The 19,352-nt window shown below is 45.6% G+C and overlaps 1 protein-coding gene across 1 annotated transcript in view; it reads right to left on the bottom strand.

Moving 5' to 3' along the window:
• The window catches only part of GPR39 (G protein-coupled receptor 39), an 83,406-nt gene that overhangs the window by 44,182 nt on the left and 19,872 nt on the right, over positions 1 to 19,352 (bottom strand). The window lies entirely within an intron of this gene.

Raw genomic sequence — 19,352 nt, 5'->3', positions numbered from 1 at the left:
TCCCAGACACACAAATGCAGCCACTTGGGATAAACACTGCAGCATAAAGGTGTTTCCCCAGGGCTTGGGAGCAGGCACTGAAGTGTGTGTGGATGGGGACACGCTGTGCTGCCCAGCATCCACTGCATGCCCTCTGTGCCCCTCAAATCGTGAATCCCATACTTCCTTGGATTTGTCTTTGCTTTTACAGGGGTCTTCAGCAGGTGCCTCAAGCCTGACATTTCCTTTCCTGTGCCAGCAGTGATCCTCCCCACTTTCCTCATCTCTCCTGGCTGACTGTGGGGAGGGAGGGGGCAGGGGCAGGCATCAGGAGCTCCACTCCTTGGCTAGAGAAGAGTAGTGAGCTGAGGAAGAAAGAGAGCCTCCAACTCCTTTTCTTTCTTCCTCTCCAGTGAAAACAGCTCTGAGGTGTGAATTATTTTGTGCAAATAGGGGTTCCTGTTAAATTTTGTACTACCACCTGCTTGCACTTGAAGGCAGACAGGGATCAGCTTAAACAGAAGAGGAAAAAAATGTGTACAGACAAAAACAAGAAAACGCTAACATTCAAAAGGTTGTGGTCCTGAAGCCCAAGCACCCTAGCTGGAAAGAGGCAGTGCTGGTTGGGAGGGGGCAGCAGCATTTGCACACTGGCAGCATGGCCATGGGAGGAAGCCGGGTCTTCACCCAGCAAAGCTCTTTCTAAGCAAGTAGGCCAGGAACTGCTAAAAGGCTGGGTAAGGACTTTACGGTTAGGTTAATTTGCTTGTTATTTTTAGCCCTCGGCTCTTAGCACTCTATTCCCAGAGTTAACATCAGCCAATACGTGTCTAAAGCAGGATCTGTATTAACAGTGAGTCCAAGTTTTGAAGCAAAGTAGCAGCATCTGAACTCTGGCCGGGCTGCTGAGGCCACGGCTCAGACTGCAGGGACAAGTTCAACCCCAGAGAGAGGTACAAGGCTGGTACCCACGGGGCTTCCCCAAGAGCATGCAGGCACAACGGGGTGGTACGCATCAGTGCATTTAAAGCACTTATCGATTACTGTACACCTGTTTGATACCATGTGCTACAGAGCATATCATTCAGCAGCTGCCGTAAACGTTGCGGTAGAGGTCTTTGAAACAAATCCAATGATTCTGAAAACTAAGTATTTCCCATGGTTAACATTGCATTAGAAAGACTAGGCTTGCATTATTCAAGATTCCCCACTGCATTTTGGTTCTTATATACATTTATTTAGAAGGAAGGAAAGTGTGGTACTTTCTGCACCCATGTGTGACCAAAGTGCTTTAGCAAGACAGCTTGAACAGAATGTAGGAGTCTCCTAGCAATGCATCCTTAAATGCTCAAAGCTGATTCAGGTTAAAAGCATTAGGGGAAGGAGAAAAAAACCAAACAAACCCCACTTAATGTGTGTACATGAAAACGCTGACTTCCAGCGCATTCAGAACTTAAAAACATGGAACCAATTTTCTCCAAAACTTGGAACTCCCCAGTGAGGGCTATAAACAAGCTAATTTGACATTGCTAGTTCCAGCCAGCTTAGACTTATGAGTGTGCACATATTTTATTCTGAAGATATGGGAAAAACATATTTTCCCCATGCTTGCATAAATCAAAAACAGCTGAACCAATTTTGCTTAAATTAGAAAGAGAGAGAGAGGAAGGAAGGAGGGGTGAGGAAGGAAGGAAGAAAGGGAGAGGAAAGAAGGGAAAGGCTAAATACAAAAACTTCAACCTGGGGGGGGTGGCGGGGAGAAATCCCTAACAATCAGGAAACATTCAAGGTGCACTCAACATGAGCACTGAAATAATGTGCTACTTTATATTACTTTATTTCAGGATTAAAATCTCGAAGTCATTGAAGATCTTCACATCACTCGAGCTAGTGCCTAATGTGCTATACTAAATCTTCTCCTGTTCTTGCATTTAGTTATTTCCTCTTCACTTCCTCCACTTCCTCTCCTGTCCTATTGAGCCTCCTTACTTCTCTCGAGCTCCTCTGTTCCTCCTTGCCATCCATATGACTATGTATTCCCAGGACACAGACATACAAGTCGGGTCTCACCCTGCCACCTGAGGCAGATCCAGTCTTATCCATCCCCACCAGAGGAATGGTCTCTGGCAGATTTTGCAGGTGCCGTGTGGGACCCTCTGACTCAGAGACTGCCACCATTGCTCATGATTTGCAGCTACACTTCCTCCATCACCTAAACCTGGTCTTTCTTTCTGTGCTTTTCAGAGGCAGGAGCTATAAGCCTCGGGGCACGGGAGAGGGTGTTACAATATAGGACAGAGAACAGAAAAGAGTAGGGAGAAAGCATGCTGTGCAAGGGAGAAATTTTGGGGATCCTGTGCAGCCCAGCCCCAGCACAGGCTGGGTACAGGGCAGTGCTGCAGGCAGCTGTAGGCACAGCATATGGGTACTCACGGAGTCTCACCCAGGGCATCCCACAGGGAGGGGCATCCCTCACCCTCTACCGTGCTGCTGGGAGTTATCCCTATGTCCTCACTGAGCCCTTCCCACTTCCCCTTCCCTTGTAGCACCATGGCACCCAGTTTGTAGTCCCACAAAGCTGGCAATCAAACAGCACTGCATAGTACCTGGAGGTGGTTTTTTTACTCTCATTTTAAACCAAAGATCCAATTAGTGCCATAATTCCAATGCTAGCTGGAAAGCAACAGCAGAGGGAGGCTGAACTTCCCAGAGGGAAGCGTCTACTGGCCAGTGCAGCATCTGTGCCATTCAAACCACCCACCGCTGCCTGCTGGGATATGGAGCATCAGAGTGTATTGGTTTTGTGTGGCAAGGTTTTGGTAGCGGGTGGGGTTACAGGGGTGGCTTCTGTAAGAAGCTGCTGGAAGCTTGCCCTGTGTTCGACAGAGCCCATACCAGCCGGCTCTAAGACAGACCCGCCGCCAGCCAAGGCCGAGCCAATCAGCGATAGTGGTAACGCCTCTGTGATAACATTTTTAAGAAGGAAAAAAAGTTGGGACGGCGGTATTCGGCAGCCGGAGAGAGGAGTGAGAACATGTAAGAGAAACAACCCTGCGGACACCAAGGTCAGTGAAGAAGGAGGGGGAGGAGATGCTCCAGGCGCCGGAGCAGAGATTCCCCTGCAGCCCGTGGTGAAGACCATGGTGAGGCAGGCTGTCCTCCTGCAGTCCATGGAGGTCCACGGTGGAGCAGATATCCACCTGCAGCCCGTGGAGGACCCCACGCCGGAGCAGGTGGGTTCCCGAAGGAGGCTGTGACCCCGTGGGAACCCCGCGCTGGAGCAGACTCCTGGCAGGACCTGCGGATCTGTGGAGAGAGGAGCCCACGGAGCAGGTTTTCTGGCAGGACTTGTGACCCCATGGGGGGCTCACGCTGGAGCAGTCTGTGCCTGAAGGACTGCACACCGTGGAAAGGACCCATGCTGGAGCAGTTCGTGAAGAACTGCAGCCCGTGGGAAGGACCCACGTTGGAGAAGTTCGTGGAGGACTCTCTCCCGTGGGTGGGACCCCATGCTGGAGCAGGGGAAGAGTGTGATGAGTCCTCCCCCTGAGGAGGATGAAGCGGCAGAAAATAACGTGTGATGAACTGACCGTAAACCCCATCCCCGTCCCCCTGTGCCGCTGGGGGGGTGGTAGAGAATCCGGGAGTGAAGTTGTGCCCGGGAAGAAGGGAGGGGTGGAGGGAAGGTGTTCTGAGATTTGGTTTTATTTCTCATTACCCTACTCCGGTTGATTTGTAATAAATCAAGTTAATTTTTCCCCAAACTGAGTCTGTTTTGCCCGTGACGGTAATTGGTGAGTGATCTCTCCTATCCTTATCTCGACCCACAAGCTCTTTGTTATATTTTCTCTCCCCTGTCCAGTTAAGAAGGGGGAGTGATAGAGCGGCTTTGGTGGGCACCTGGCATCCAGCCAGGGTCAACCCACTACACAGAGACAGAGAGAAAGTCCTGTCAGGATTTTTAATTTTCCTTCCCCTCCCTTTGATATTCTGTTCCCACTCCCACCTCAAGTTCAACCCTCAGGAAAGCCCTTTGCCCCTCAGCTCACCCATTGCACCCTCCTTCCCCTGTCAGAGCCACTGCAAAACCCAAAGCAGTAAACCCAGAGGATGAAGAGAAATGCAGAACTCAGTAAGAATTCAAAAAAAGTCTAAACATTATCAAGCCACTGCCCTACCCCAGCACTGCCACCACCAGCAGGCATTACAGCCAACTTCAAGTTTCTGAGATGCTCCCTCTGTTGCTGTGCCCTCTTCACTCTCAGTACAGCATTCCCACAAGTCTACAGCACTGTTTCAAAATCTGACTTCTAACCTTCCCTGAACCCCATCCCAGCTCCCCGAGGGCTGGGCAGTGGGTGCTGTGGGGATGCCACTTGCTGTGGTCCGGCTGTAGCACCAAGAACTCTGCCGCCCCCACAGCAGCTCTTGCTCTGTACAGCCGCATGCACAGGATCAGCCTCTGGCGTGCTGAGGCTGCTAGATGGACATGTCAGCCCCAACTATTATGGCTGTTTGTAGTTGATGTCTACAGCATCTGTTCAGCTATATATATTTTTATATATATATAAGTAAATTTGGAATATCCAAATTACAATAATCCACCCAGATTTTAAGGAATTTTGTACAGGAAATGCAAATCAGAGAGTAAATGAAAAACTAAGTGATCGTGAGAATTGGTTTTTACCATGCAGACCCAGTTTCATAATAAAAATTTGAATCATAACCCTACTTTACATATAATTTTCTGCGGCGTTGTGTAATTTACAACTTACACAAAGCAACAGGAAGATTAAAGACATCTTTTGAATTAAAACTAAAGCGCTCGGTAGACTCCCTGCAGTAACAGTTTATTACACCCTATGCGGCTCTGAGGAAGCAAAAGAGCGTTTGTCCAGGGAGCCGAGGGTGGCATTTCCAATATATTTCCTTGGAGAAGGCACAAGCAGCAGGTATAAACCCTTCTCAACGCATCCCCCTCCCGTCCTGGACGCCCCGCAGGCGGCCGCTTGGTGAGCACCGAATCCCTCTGTGCGCCGCCGAGCGCCGCCGAGCATTGCCGAGCATTGCCGAGCGCCGCCGAGCATTGCCGAGCGCCGCCGCGCACTGCCGCCCCCTCCTGCCCGCCAGGGTCGGCGGCCGCCCGCGGGCTGGCAGGCGGCCCCTGCCCGGGCGCAGGCCGCGGTGCCCTCTCTTTCCAGGCCCTCACCCGGCGGAGCAGAGCCGGCAGCGTCCTTTGCGGGGGCTGTGCTTTCTGTGCTTTCTTACCTAGCCCACGTTTTAGAAACGCTGACGCCGCGAAGAAGGGCGAGACGCGGCACGCTGCGGGGGTGGAAGTGCCCCATTCCAGACGAGGACCCCCCCTAATAGTCCCGCGGATGCTCTAAAACAGCGGGTCTGCAGAGAGCTCTTCTCCAGGATCCCACTCGCAATTCTCACATGCACTGATGTGTTCTCTTACACTGCTTTTAAGAAGAAAGCCATTGCAAGAGACACTTTTAAAAAATTCCCAAACAATCTATTAGTGTTTCTGAGGAAAGTATGACTATATGAAATAACATAGGAGAGAACAGGCTTTCATTGGGGCTTGTGTAATTTCTCTTGGATAACGGTTTTTCTTTTCATGAACATCTCATGTGTGGAACAAAAACATTAAAGTGCCACCAAGATGGCAAACTCCTCTTACTTGTGGTTAGAGGGTGCCCCAATTCTTTCCCCAGCAATGCCTTTGAAAGGCTGGTAGATTCAAGAGAAGTCCAAATCTGGACATAAAACCCCCCACACATTTATTTTTAGCAGCATTGTGACTACTCGTTGTAAAAGAAAATAAAGCATCAAACGATTAGTTAAGAATATAAATCCATACAATGAGCATTTAGGGTCCAGGATAGACATCACAGATCTCCACTGATCCAAGCAAAGTTGTCCAGGATGCACAGAGACTTACGAATTCAAAACGGAGTAGATTAATTGATTTTTTTACATGTCTCGTAGGTGAACACATTGGCTTAAAAACAGTGTGGGTATCTTAGAGACAGATCTAAAGACAGCAGTCTCATTTCAAAGAGCTGCTTGGTAAGCTCCTCATCCTAGAAAATGTTTAGTGCTCCACAAAGAGCTTCCTACTAAGCAACCAGCGGGACTACTCGCAAAAGCAAGCATTATTCCAGTTTGCAAACACCCATCAATATCTTTCAGTAAAAGAAACCAGTTGCCTGGGCTCCTAAATCATACTTCAGCTTTTAATATTTGTTCAGAACAAGAGACTTACCAAGAGCTTTGCTTTACAATTCTCACATACACAACGTTTAGCAGCAAAATGCCCCCAAACGACACAGCAATACTTTCTTCCAAATTTTAGCATGTTTGAGAAAAATGCTCATGAAACAAGCCCACAGAGTACACTGCCTCATCACAGATTTTCGAGACTATAAAATACTAGATTCAAATACAGAATAAGCCAGGGGTCAAACAAGCTTCTGCAGACGTTTTTCTGCCTTGAAAGCTCAGTGAGAGATACATTAATGTACAGGGTGCAGGTGCGCTTTGTTGACTGCACAAATTAGTCACAATGTTCACAATAGAGCTCTCCTGAATGCCTTTATTTCATTTTAAACACGCATCTGTGCATCTTCCCTACACTGCGAGGCTTAATCTAACTTTAAAGTGTAAGTGCCGAACGAGGAGACTGGGTCGATGAGATTTGTCTTATTTCCCAAGATGTCCAAGCTTCATTGAGCATTTCTGTCTCCAGTACTTGCAAGTGCTCAGTGTGCCCTGGGAGTTGCACTTTGACAGCAAGAACAAAAGCTCTGGGGTCTGGTTAGGCACCTGTGTCCCCTTTTGCTCCTGTCCCAAGGCAGCCCTTCATGTCATCATTCTCCCACTGGGCCATGGGCAAGTGACACCCACCCCATGGCCGGTTCGCCTCTGCTTCCCCCACACCTGGGAGGGCTTCTGCTCCCAGCTCCCACCCCTCTCACAGGCTCACAGACCCAGTGATCTGCACGCAGATTGTAAGAGATTTTAAAGGCAGGGGAGGGATACGTATGAACAGGTAGCCCTAGGATTCAGTGAGAGCTGAGCCAGACTGCAGGGCTGTGGGCTTCTCTCCTAAGGATCCCCCTCTGCTCACCCTCTCCCCTGCCTCCACTTGTGCCCGGTGGGTCTCCAGCTCCTCAGCAGCATAGTGAGGAGCCTCTCTAAAAGTATTTCTGTATTTTCCATGTTCCCTGAACAAAACCCATGCTTTAAACTTCAGGAAAGCTCTCCCAGGAGCACCTCCCAAAGAGGAGTTGGTTGGTTCAACACTGTTCGTTATATGCTCCAAATCAAATCAATATCCTATTTCTTCCATTGAACAACTTGGTTCCCATTCCCCATAGCCCTTTTATGCCGACCACGACTTAATGAGTCCTCATAAAAATGCATGGGTCTGCATGCGTACCTAAAAACTTGTTTCCAGTCTAATTCCTACACTCAGTGAATTGCTCCAAGTCTTCCTGCAAGTCCCTCTGTGATTACACAGCAAAAATTGCTTCTGCTGCACCCTCATGGGCCGCTGCCCGCTGCTGGCATGGGCACACACACGGTCCCCACTGGGGGAAAGCATGCCCTAATGAAAGGGGCCCTAAAGTTGCCAGGTTTCATGGCAACTTTAAAGCTCTCTGCTGGAGCAAAGCATTGTAAATAAGAAGCCTTCCCCAGTGCATTTGCAGGACACAGGAACCGCAGCACTGCTACGGGAACACTGATGTGTCCGGCACGTACGCTGCTCTCAGGAACACAGCCATTTTCTCTTCCTGTGTTTTGCACTAGTTCCTCACAGCAACAAGTTTATAAGCCTGTGCCACGTAAAGTTGTTTGCTCTTATTTCTCTGGGTTCAGAGTCCTTAAGCTATACTTCAAATCTACCATCAATGTTTTCACTGTATTGCTATTCCATAAGTCATTAATCACTGGGAATGATGCTCTGTTTAATGGAATAAAATGCTTGCAGACAGTTCTCTCGACAGCAGCTTACGCCTCTGGTTTTTCCACGCAGAAGGTGCTACCTGTTGCAGCTGACGGCTGCAGCAAGCCTGCGGCAGGGCTGCTCACTGCCAGCTCCCCACACAGGGCAGGCAGGACAGAGCAGGACCTGGCTGGCTGCAGCTTGCTCCTACTGCTCAGCCCCTGTTTCAGCCAGTGGACATGGTATTTCTCTGCCTCCCCTAACGGTTCAAGCATTGTGTGAATACAGCACAAAAATACACTCGTATTAGGATGCTTTCTGTGGGTGAGTTGTTCTGGAGGTGAAAACCAAACCAATTACCAGCAGTTTAGTTCTAGCGCAAATCACAGTCCAGTAAAAAAGTTTTACTGGACACAGCAATTTAAAAACGCAGCTTGGTTACAGAGAGTGAAGGCACTGTTGCTAAGCCCTTATTTCCTTGGGTTGGCAAAAACCATGTCATCCTTCTCATCAAAAACTGGGGGTTGAGGAGGAGGGAGGGAGGGAAGACTAATAAATACATTGAGACAGGCCATTCAGAGGTTGGGTCTCCAGTCCCCATCATTTATTACAATGTTTTGCCAGTCTGATTACTGGAAGGCAATCTGTAGCTCAGGCAGAACACTTAAAAATATACCTATTCTATACCATATACCTACTTCATTTTCCCCTGTCCCTTGCAAGTGTACTCCCTTCCTAAGGAAGCATACCTTAAAAGACAGGCACAGTCCTTAATTCAAACACAGCGCAATTGTAACAGCTCTTTAGTATTCATAATTATTTTTTAGAAAAAAAATCATTCTATTATAGAGGTACACAGAAGAGTAAAACCTGTAATATAAATGAGGACACAGCACATTAAAAATGTAAATTAAGAATTAAATAGCAAAACAATGGAGTTCTGCCAATATTTTTATAACCATACAAATTACTCATCAGTATCCAGTGTCATGTTGGGAGATTTGTTCAACAGGGAGTATAAAGCCGGAGACAAGATGATAGACTATCCTTTCTAAAGGATGTACTCTCAGCGCTGTCCCAGCTGTTACGCATTCTCGTGCTTTAAAATAGAGAGGTGAACACACTTGGAGCATGAGCGATGTGTTACGAAAAGGCGCTTTTTTTTCCCAGGTTGTGAAAAATTGGACTCCTCTGCTTTATGCACATTCATCTGTAAGTTTTTGTCATCAAAAAAGCAACAGTCCCTGTTATAAAGCCTCCCAAAAAGCACTGTTGTCAAAACATTACTATATGCTCGATGTCCTTTTTATTTCAAACCATGTGGAGTGTAGTGAATGCAATATTTTTATGCCAGCACCATCGTACAAAGCACTTAAATTCCGACACCAGAAGAGCAGGGTTCACCAGTAAGACCTGTATATAACATACTCCTGTTTCCAGGTGTCCTCAAGAAATAATTTGATGCACAGGATTTTGACACTTTGAGCAAACACCAGAGTTTTCACTGAGACTGTGAGGGGGATGTGAGCCCCACACATCCTCCCCGGGAGGAAGGCCAGCTCTCCTCCCCATCATGCTGATACAGGCTATGACCGCAGCCACGTGTGGGGCAAGTCTGGGAAACCTCCATTTGGCTCCTTCAAGGAAACCAAGGAGAGAAAAGGCAGCATTTAAGTCTAGAGATTCCTACTTGTAAAGCAGGAATTGACTTCTCACCCTGAAATCATTTGTCCCCACATCACTGGTATAACAGAAAACCCAATCTCTTGCAGAGCAGAAATCTGGGTTTTTTAGCTGTGTAGCTGGAGCCCTCACATCACCCTACTCCACACACACGCCCTTTTCCCTTTACATAGTAAGAAACAGCAAAAAACGGTTTTATGACCCAGACACTTTCTCATCAGCACATCTTTTTCACAAGGGTCAGGTGAACATCAGCAATCAGTCAAGGGCCTACATATCCTTGCCGCATAGGTAATACGTCCTGATTACACTGTCAAAAGGTGCTTTGTTTTAATAAATTAAAATGTGAACTACAGCATATATCCAGGTGCTCAGTATAGATTTATCGTTTTAGTACTGATTTTCACCAATTCACTGAGCAAGTCATGTGTTCCCAACCACAGCAACAGCCACAGGAGGAAAAAAATGGGATGGAGCCTGTTACTCCTGGAGCCTCTCCATCCATCTCCCTTCAAATTGTAACTCTTTAACCAGCTGTTTTGCCGGAGGGACCTTTGAGCAGACATCCAGGGGACTAGTGCGTCTACCAGTGTCACGGTTCCTACCTCTCCCTAACAGCACCTGGAGACAAATACTCATTAATGACAAAATCAGGTGTCAGCACAAGGTAAGACAGGGTTACTAATGAGGAATGAGGCAGAGCAGATCATCTTGCCCATGCAAAGTCAAAGGCCATGCTGGCAATCAAAGACAGGGTCTCTTAAGAGTAAAGTCTCACACCATGCCACAAAGCCAACAGGAGTAATACATTGTAGAGCTTTGATTTTCATAACAGAGTGATGAAGAAGGGGGAAGGCTAATTTAGCCACAGTCTAAGCACTTTTTTTTGGTCTAATTGTCTTGATTGTGATCTAATCACGTTGTTCCTTGCCATGGAGTTAATTTCATGGCTGAAATTCAACTTGGGGCACAGGCAAGCACCATGAGAAAAACCCAGGAAGAGCATCGCAAGCCAATGTCATACGGTAGGGTTGCCTGACCCATTGGGCCAGCGCTGACTCTGCTGTAGCCAGGCAGGCAGGACATCCTGCTAGGTTTTCAGAAAGGAGATTCAGTGACAAAGCAGCTGGTAGTGGCTGGATGAGAAGGACGGCGTGCAGAGGCCTCACCCTGCCAGGAGGGACGACACTTTCTGACAGCAGATGTGACCGCCTGTCCCTCCCTGGGGTCCCTCCTGTGCCCCCATGTCCCGCTGCCCCTGGGATACCCAGTCAGAAGAGGTTTGCATCCAACCAGCGCATCTTGATTGATCAGTAAAAAGGAAAAAAATGGGAGTTCATAATGTGTGACTGCTAAACAGTTCTTAGAGATATACACTGATGACATTTTAAACCCCAGTGCAAACACTACATAATTCATGATACTCACTATATCAAGGCACACTGGAAAATGGATGTGTTGCTTTTCTCTCAGGAACTTGAATTTCTATATTATTAAAACAGTTTGGGAGGTGGGAGGAGGAACCTGATAGATTTAAGGTTTATACTTTTCTCCTAGTACATTGCCAGGAAGATAAAATATTTAGTGGCTTCATATTCCCTAACCATATTTTTGACAATATGCTTCATGCTCTATTTGCCACAAAAGTTGTGACACTCCAGTCAGTCTTCAAAGAATAAAGTATGCATTTTTCATGGCAAAAGATCAAAAAAATCTCATTTTTTATTACCCTGCCATTGGTTAAGTCAAGCTCTGATAATTAGGATATTGGATATTTATGAGGAGCTATTCTGCCTTTATTACTGCTTTAGGTGCCTGTTGACAGATGCAGCAAGACAATTTACATAGATGTGTGAATTTGCCAGTATTTCAGTAATAATATTTGAGTCTAAGTCTATTAGAAAAAGGGTCCATATCTCACTCTTGGAATATATATTTTCAATTAATTCTGGTTTTGTAGCATTTCCTCTGGCATGCCGTCATTGAGGGTTTCTATCATTTGTTTGTGCTCTGATCGAATAGTAGCTCAAATTAAAGTCCAGAGGGTAACTGGATAAAAGCAGGTTATTAGATTAGAAAGGCAGAATGAACCACTATAATCTCCTAGTCTGACCCACTCAATAAACACAGGCCATAGGACTCTCCCTCGGAATCGATCCCTGCTGCCATTGCAGCATGGAGGAAGGAGGGGAGAGCAACTCCTTCCCCACACCACACTGGAGCATAGAGACTCAGTGACAGAGAGCAAGTTACCAGAACCCAGGCAGGTGAGGGGAGAAAGCGTGGCTCAGTATCAGTCTCTTCTCCCTGTGTACCCCCTCAGTGTTTTTTTTACTTCTGAAATTTCACTTAAACTAGGACTGAAGTCTCACAAATATTTACTTCCATTTAGAGGATGCAGGCTGCCATGTATCTCACGCCATGCTCTCTCAAGCTGTCCCTCATCTCCTTGTAACTGCAAGCAATTATTTTTTTTTATCCCAAAGAAATTTTCAGTCTTACTATTGATGCTATGTGATAAAAGCGCACTGATCCATTCCCAGTTAATCTATGTCTATTCTACAAGTAAATGGTTCAATACTTCCTCTAATGATCTGTACATTTCAGATTTACTTATGCCTGAAAAAGCTCCAGCAGAAGTTTATGTGAGCAGAACCATAAAATCAAGCATGGAGCAATATATAATTGCAGTGGACTATATGCTTGAGACCACTGATTTAAGCAGAGACGAGTAAAACCTTAATGCATTCAATTACAGACACTTGAAATGTCCTGCCTGTCTCCAGCATTTCCAAGGAGGAATGAGACAGAAAGCAAGCTGTACCATTACAGCCTTGGCATTTACTCACGTCAACATCATACACCTTTCCTGCTCATTGCCAACAACAGTTCAGCGACTTCTAGAAGTGTTACACCCCCAGAGACAGAAGGGAAACTTCACCCTCACAGCTGAAATGACTCAAGGCCCCGTATCACACAAAAGGAGCCCGGACACATAAAGAGCAAGAAGCAGCTTACCCTTCTGGCTGAGCCCTCAACGAGCCTCTGGAGGGTTTCTTAGTGCTAAGGAGGAAAGGGTGCCACAAAAGGAAGGTGAAGAGCAGCAGTACTGACTTTTAAAGTGGGAAGTTCAGGGTAATTTATTCTGGCAACAGCCTCTCTCACCACTTCTCCCCTTCACCATCTCACCATTAATCCGCAAGGTCCTCCTTACTCGAGATGACAGGGGGGAAAAAAAGTTTTAAATCACATGTCCTTTGCACAGCATGGCAAATTAGGGCTAACCACTCTAAATAACCATGTTTTATTAATAGGATATTTACAGCACTTAATGATGCTTTGGCATTTTGCTGTAACAGTCAACGCATATTTTCCCAGGAAGATTTTTAAATTAAGCCACATTTTTTGTTTTGCTCTGGCTTCCACCTGAAACACTCTTCTGGGTCAGAGATATTTACAACATGGATGGTTAGAAAAGAGCTTAAAAAGAATAGGCGGGTGAAGAATAACACTGCTTCTAACTTGACCTTTAATAGGTTTTCAGAGGACTTCAATACATTCTCCGAAGTTTGACAGCGACCACGCTCCTTTGGCCTCACTGACACAGTGCTCTATCAGTTGAGGTAGGTGTGAAGGGGAACATATACATGGGGAAAGCAAAGAGCAGTGTTTAACCCTACCGTACAAGTTACATTTGAATAAGCTTTCCTCAGCTCTCGAGCTCCATTAAGTCCACAAAGATCCTCCAAGCAAGAGAAAGGACAGACAGAGAATGTAGGAATGGAAGACTTACCAGGAAAAAGCCCCAGTTTAAATAATTTGATTTATTTATAATAGCCAGCCCTACCATGGCCACACAAAGGACAATGCAAGGGCTCTGTTATTGCTGCTCCTCTGTAACACATTTATTTTGCGTTAATTTGCCTGATCACATAAGTTATCATAATAAGAAAACTGATTTTGCTCTTGTGCTGTCTCCTCTTCTTTAGTTGACAGGAATAAGACGGGCAGGGCAGAAGCTGTGGCCAATGTTAAAAGGTGAAGTTATACCCAGGTAAGTGCTTAACCAAGTAAGCATCACAAAATTAGTGACAAAAAACAGATTTCATGTGGGAGTTGTTAGAACTCAATAATATTGCAGCAAATGGATTTCAGAGATCAATAAGGAACAAATAGAGGGAACACAAAGCAAAGCATCACCACTAGGACCTAGCTTGCTTCCTCAGGGCTGAAGCATCCATTAGTTACAGGGCATCAGGAAGATGCCCAATAACTTTTCAGTGAGTTACTACCTTCTGAGGTGCATGATATTACACATTAGGTGCCCAAACTGAAGGAAGTCTGGAATGAAATTACAGCTATGAAGCTTCAAAGACACAGGAAAGTCTATCCACAAATCTGGAGGAAGAGCAGAAGAAATTGAAAGGAATAGACCAGAGGTTATTTTCTACGAGTTTCTCACTTGCAGAAATACCTGTGGAAGGTGAGGTCATAAAGGCTTCTTCTACTTGGCAGACAAGATTTTTTTCCCTAGTATGAGAAAAGCCAGTGTAAGACATGTTTTTAAATAAAGGAATTGATTAAGGTTACCTCTTCTTTTCTATCTGATTAGACCAAAAAGCCACATCTGAAAGACGTTCAACAGCACTCAGATCTCACTAGCACATCGATTTGCTGCATGTTAAAGAGAAGCTGAAGTTAACAAATAAAGACAAGTTTGAAGACCTGCGGACATGAACAGTGAGGAGCAGTGCTGCCAGGACACTGGCTACGGGAGAGTAGTCCATGGGGACCACATTACTGTGCACGCAGCATACCTGAGACCTGGGGAGCCATAGGAGCGTTATGTTCCGCTGAGCTAAAGCAGGCGCAGCCCACAGCGCTTGTCTTGCTGCTTTTGTGAAGATGCAGATATACACGGCACTAATAGCTAGAGATTAGCATAATTTCTCAGTATTTCAAGATTCTTGTCTTATGGCTCCCAGACCTAGCTTCCAGAGGGAAACTCACCCCACAGCCATAAGCTATGCCTGGAGCCACAGGGCTGTGATCACATTCCTCAGTATTCAGGTACGATGCAATAGTGTCTTCTTATTCAGTGGTTACACCATCTTTTATTGTAAAATCTTAACTTCTACTTAGACAGCTTATTCTGTTGGTCAGTTTGTGAATAGCCTCAGCCCACGCGATAGGAGCATTAAGCACACTGTAAGCCCCTAATAGCTTGCGCTTGGAGAAAGCATGAGCCAGCGGCTGCTTCCTGCAGGCCTCCAGCCTCCGCAGAGAGCTTCAGCTGTGACAGTGATGCACGGAGGGCTTCCATCACCACAGCCAGGGGTGTCTCCAAGGCAAGCTAAACATCCAACCGTTTCTCTAAAAGGCTATTCGAAATCTACCCTGCAAAGCATGGGGCAAAAAATGCTTAATTCTGCGAGGAGACTCAATCATTACAGCTCAGGCCTGAGAGGTGCCAATATTGAAGCTGACACTGACAGCAGCCATAAGCTTCTGCACCACAGCAGCCGTCTGACTGCTGCTGAAGGCATGCGAGGGAGGAGCAGACAGTTTGAGTCCCAGTACAGGCTTTGCTTGGGATAATGTCAGCATTTGTGTTTAACCCGTTTCTGACCTCTGTGTAAAATGAAGGTGCCTGGAAGCAAAGCAGAAATAGTAATGAAACAGTTCATTGCTCAGTTTACAGTAAGCAAGGACATCAGAAACTTTCATTACAGAAACCAGCAGCTACAGTAAGATCAGTCTATTTGATGTTTGAATTAGAGGTTAAGGGCAGAGGAAAAGGAGAATTTCACTGTTTGCGATAAAACTCATCCCTCTCTCTGGATACTGCTAAGCCATCCCTGGCAGGGATGGACTTTTATCCCTGGCTCAGACTTCTGAAGAACAAATCTTTTTGCATTTTGAATGCACCAGATGGTATGCCTTTACAAAACTGGCCTCCAGGGAAGATACCTCTAAAATCCCTTCCTGCAAGGACTTCACTCCCTCTCCCCCTCGAAATTACTCAGTTCAGGCACTGCGTAATGCAGGACAGAAGCATATGCCTTTCCTTTGGCAATTGCTTTGTGTTATGCTATTAAGAAATATGCCCAATCTGCCTTCTTTTCAGTTCAGTATATTGTACTTCTCCTAGATTGATGTATACCTCGGACCAAATAGTTCTGCATGGCCTAGACTGGGGTAATTGGATTACATTTATGTGAAACCCAAAGTGCTAGACGTTCTCAGGGGTGATTTTCTTTTTCAGACTGCCATTAGAGTCCCAAGGAAACCAAGTACAAAAGCCTAAACTAATCTCACATTAAACAGGATTTTTTTCGATCCAGTTGCACAGGGAGGTTGACTTTTAATGGGAGTTGCACAGCTGAGAGACTAACACAAGAGAAAAAAACCCCAAACTCCTTGCCCCAAGGGAAGAACTTCAAAACAAGAGAAGTGAGGAAATCTGCATTAATGCCCACACATGTGCTCAAGCTCACCCTGCTGTGCCCACGGGTGCTGGTAGCTGGTAATTCATGCAGTGGCAAAAGCCAGGATAATTGGACTCTACTGTAGCAAATAAAACACACTTACAAAGGAGTCAGAAATCATTATCCCTACGGTGCAGAAGTGTCCGAAGCACAGGGAGAGTGTACAGCTTGAACAAGGTCACTCAGCGGGACCATAGAGGAGCTGGGATCAGAGCCCGAGTCTCAGACCCCATAGCCAAGGGGCAAGTGCATTTACGGCTGACAGGTGCTGGGAAGATAAGCTGACAAGTTATTGGCAAATTTGCTGTTCAAACTTTGCTGTCATAGTGGAACAGGAAAAAGTCCTCCATCTTGAACATAATAAAGGAAGATACTTGTGACACATTTTGAGTGCCTGAGATATTTGTGAAATGTTTCTAATGGCTACTGTGAAAGGCCCAAGGATGCATTTAGATGTGCCTGCTAGGACACACAGGGCGCAATCAAAACTGCCGGGTGAGAAAGTGTACCTATAACTCCTCGTTCCCAAAGGAGGAGTATTCTCACAGTGCCTGGATCTGCACCCTGTGGCTGGCTCAGGACCAAGGTGATTTCTTCGAACTGTATGATTTCAAAACTGTAAATAACAGTTTTGGACTGTGACAGGATTTCGTTATATTTCCAAAGGGAAAAGATATTCTTGCTTGGAAATACAATTCAGAAAACCCTTTCAAGACTACTCTGAAGCAGAGAGGAGAGCATTCTTCCACAGACATGAGGGGTATTAACTATTTTCCATTATCTTACTAATTGTCTCATAACATCCCAGTAGCATTTATTTTTCTTAGTGCAATGCAACTGAATTACATCTGAATGGGGAGTAATTAAACTAGTTTGCTCTTTTTATTTTGTCTCCCTTGCAGACACAGACCTAATTTGGGTTCATCTTGAACTCTCTTGCCATAGTATGTACTGTACTTGGGGCTGAACAACAGGGAACATGAGTAGTAGTTTAACCTGCAGGGCAATTTGGGAGAAGAAACACGTAAGAATCCCAGTAAAATGGAGTCAGAAAGGCTCCTCTGGCTAGATTTACACCTCTTTCTTCGGAGCACAAGTCCTTCAGCAGGGAAACTATGCATTGTGTCTCAGAAATTAGCTAATTTGCAGATTTTTGCATGTGCACACAACCCAAACCAGAAGCTATCACGGAGCCTGCAAAGACAGGGAGTGATTGGGAGAGGCAAATGAACCCACAAACAGATGCAGAGATCTAACTGAAATCTCACATGCAGCAGGCCTATGTAGTTCTGGGCAGATCCAAGTCAATATTGCCAAACCATATTGCGTAGGTACCTCACTGGCTGTTTGTACGTGCAATGTGCAGTGCCCATACATAAGCTTTGGTTTCAAGCAGACAAATACCTGTCGATTTGAAAACCAGGCCTTGCAAATCACTGCAGAGAAAGGTCACGCTGTTCAGCTCCTGACTCTGGGAAAGCACCATGTGAGGGGAACAGCAGTTGTCCTTTGTCTCACACCTCACACAGAGGCACTTTTTGGGTGGCTCCCCAACAGCCCACGGGACAAGACAACATGCAGTACCTGACTTGCACTGGCTGAGCCATCCCATTCGCACATACCAAGTTTTCCTGGTGTGGCTGGGCCCTGTCACCTCCCCAGGGCACCTGTAACAGGGCACTCCCAGCGCTCCCAGCACTCTCCCAGACTTTTCCTCGGGGGGGGGGGGGGGGGGGGGGGGAGGAGCATCTTTTAACTCAGATTTCTTTTTCCTCTTGGCATCACCTAGTTTGCCTTTCAGTCAATGGCTGATGTAATTTTTATGTTTGGAAAGGAAATTAGTCAGAACTCAAGGATAACAGCAGTAATTTCTGGTACCACAGCAAGCGTCTGCCTCTGGGCTTCTGCATGTGAGAAGAGTGTATTAGTAGGTGTTAGGAGGTGTCACCACGGATGTGATCCAACCTGGAAAGCCCCAAAGCCAGGCTGTGCACTCAGTTCTTCGTTCTCCCCTGCCCCAGATGGGTTTGCTATTTATGGGGTGGGAGGAACAGGGAACACGTCAACTGGTGATTTTGCAGATCAGACCAAACCAGCATGGCAATGGCTTTTGGCTTTATCTTCTTGATATAATAGGGTCTTCATATTCCTAAGTGCTGAGCTAGAGAGACCAAGAGCTTTTATTTTAATCTCTGTGAGAAAAAAAATATTTTTAAATAACAAAAATTGTTGTTCTAAATATCTTCAGTTTGATGAGAAAAAAACCTGAGCTTCAGTTCTGCAACAAATGGGTGACCTTTTTTACCCCATTTCCCTCCCCCCCACTCCTTTCCCTCACAATCCCTCCCTATAACTGCATAGTCACCCCACCCTCACCATTTCAGCTAATAACAGGGAGAAACATGGGAGGGAGGACAGGATGAGAGCTAAAACACTTAAGAAATGGAGGAAGTTACTCCTTTCATTGGGAGATTTTCTAACAAAAGCACACCAAGGATTTTTCTTTTTTAGGTTTTGAAGACAGCCCTAGAGCTCAAACAAACCCTAGCTTCAAAATAGGAATTAAGGAGGGTTGATTTTTCATCAACTTGTCAAAATTCATTCCAGAATAAGCTGCTAACATGGGCTGGACAAGTCACATATAAATGGGAAGAAGGAAAAATCTAGCACTGGAAGTTATGGAAAGAAGCTTGTTGGACCATGCATACCTTATTAAAAAACAGGATGTAGAAAGTAACTAGCCCAGTAAATTACTTTTGGTTTTAATGTTGTGTTTCTAAATTTGCTCCAAACTGAAAAAACCCTGATAATTTAAAACATTCTTCTTAAAACCAAGCAACCAAATATACTCAGACTTACACAGTAAAGGTATTTAACTTGGTAGTTATCATTCAGAGTATTTTCTATAAGAAATGTGGCAATATGACAGTGGATGTATCATTGATAAATTTACCTATAGATCCGTATTATGACAAGCATAAAAATCTATCTATGCTACAATACAGCTCTTCATAATAGGTTTTGATAGTTGGATATGTAGAAGCTGTCATGAATACAAATGGAGGGAAACCCTCTTTCCAGCTATTCTGCAACACAAACCTTTTTGTGTGTCATTGAAATAATTTCTGTTGCTTTTTAAAAGAAAAGAAAAAGATACTGGGAAAGTTGTTCTTCTTCCAGCTACACCATTTGAAGTTCTTGTCCAATCTTTCTATAGCAAAACCAGAGAGGACCTGAGGGCACAGTCC

This window comes from Harpia harpyja, chromosome 7 (genome assembly GCF_026419915.1).
Source record: "Harpia harpyja isolate bHarHar1 chromosome 7, bHarHar1 primary haplotype, whole genome shotgun sequence".
In the NCBI taxonomy this organism is placed as follows: domain Eukaryota; kingdom Metazoa; phylum Chordata; class Aves; order Accipitriformes; family Accipitridae; genus Harpia; species Harpia harpyja.
This window is presented reverse-complemented; position numbering and strand designations above follow the sequence as displayed.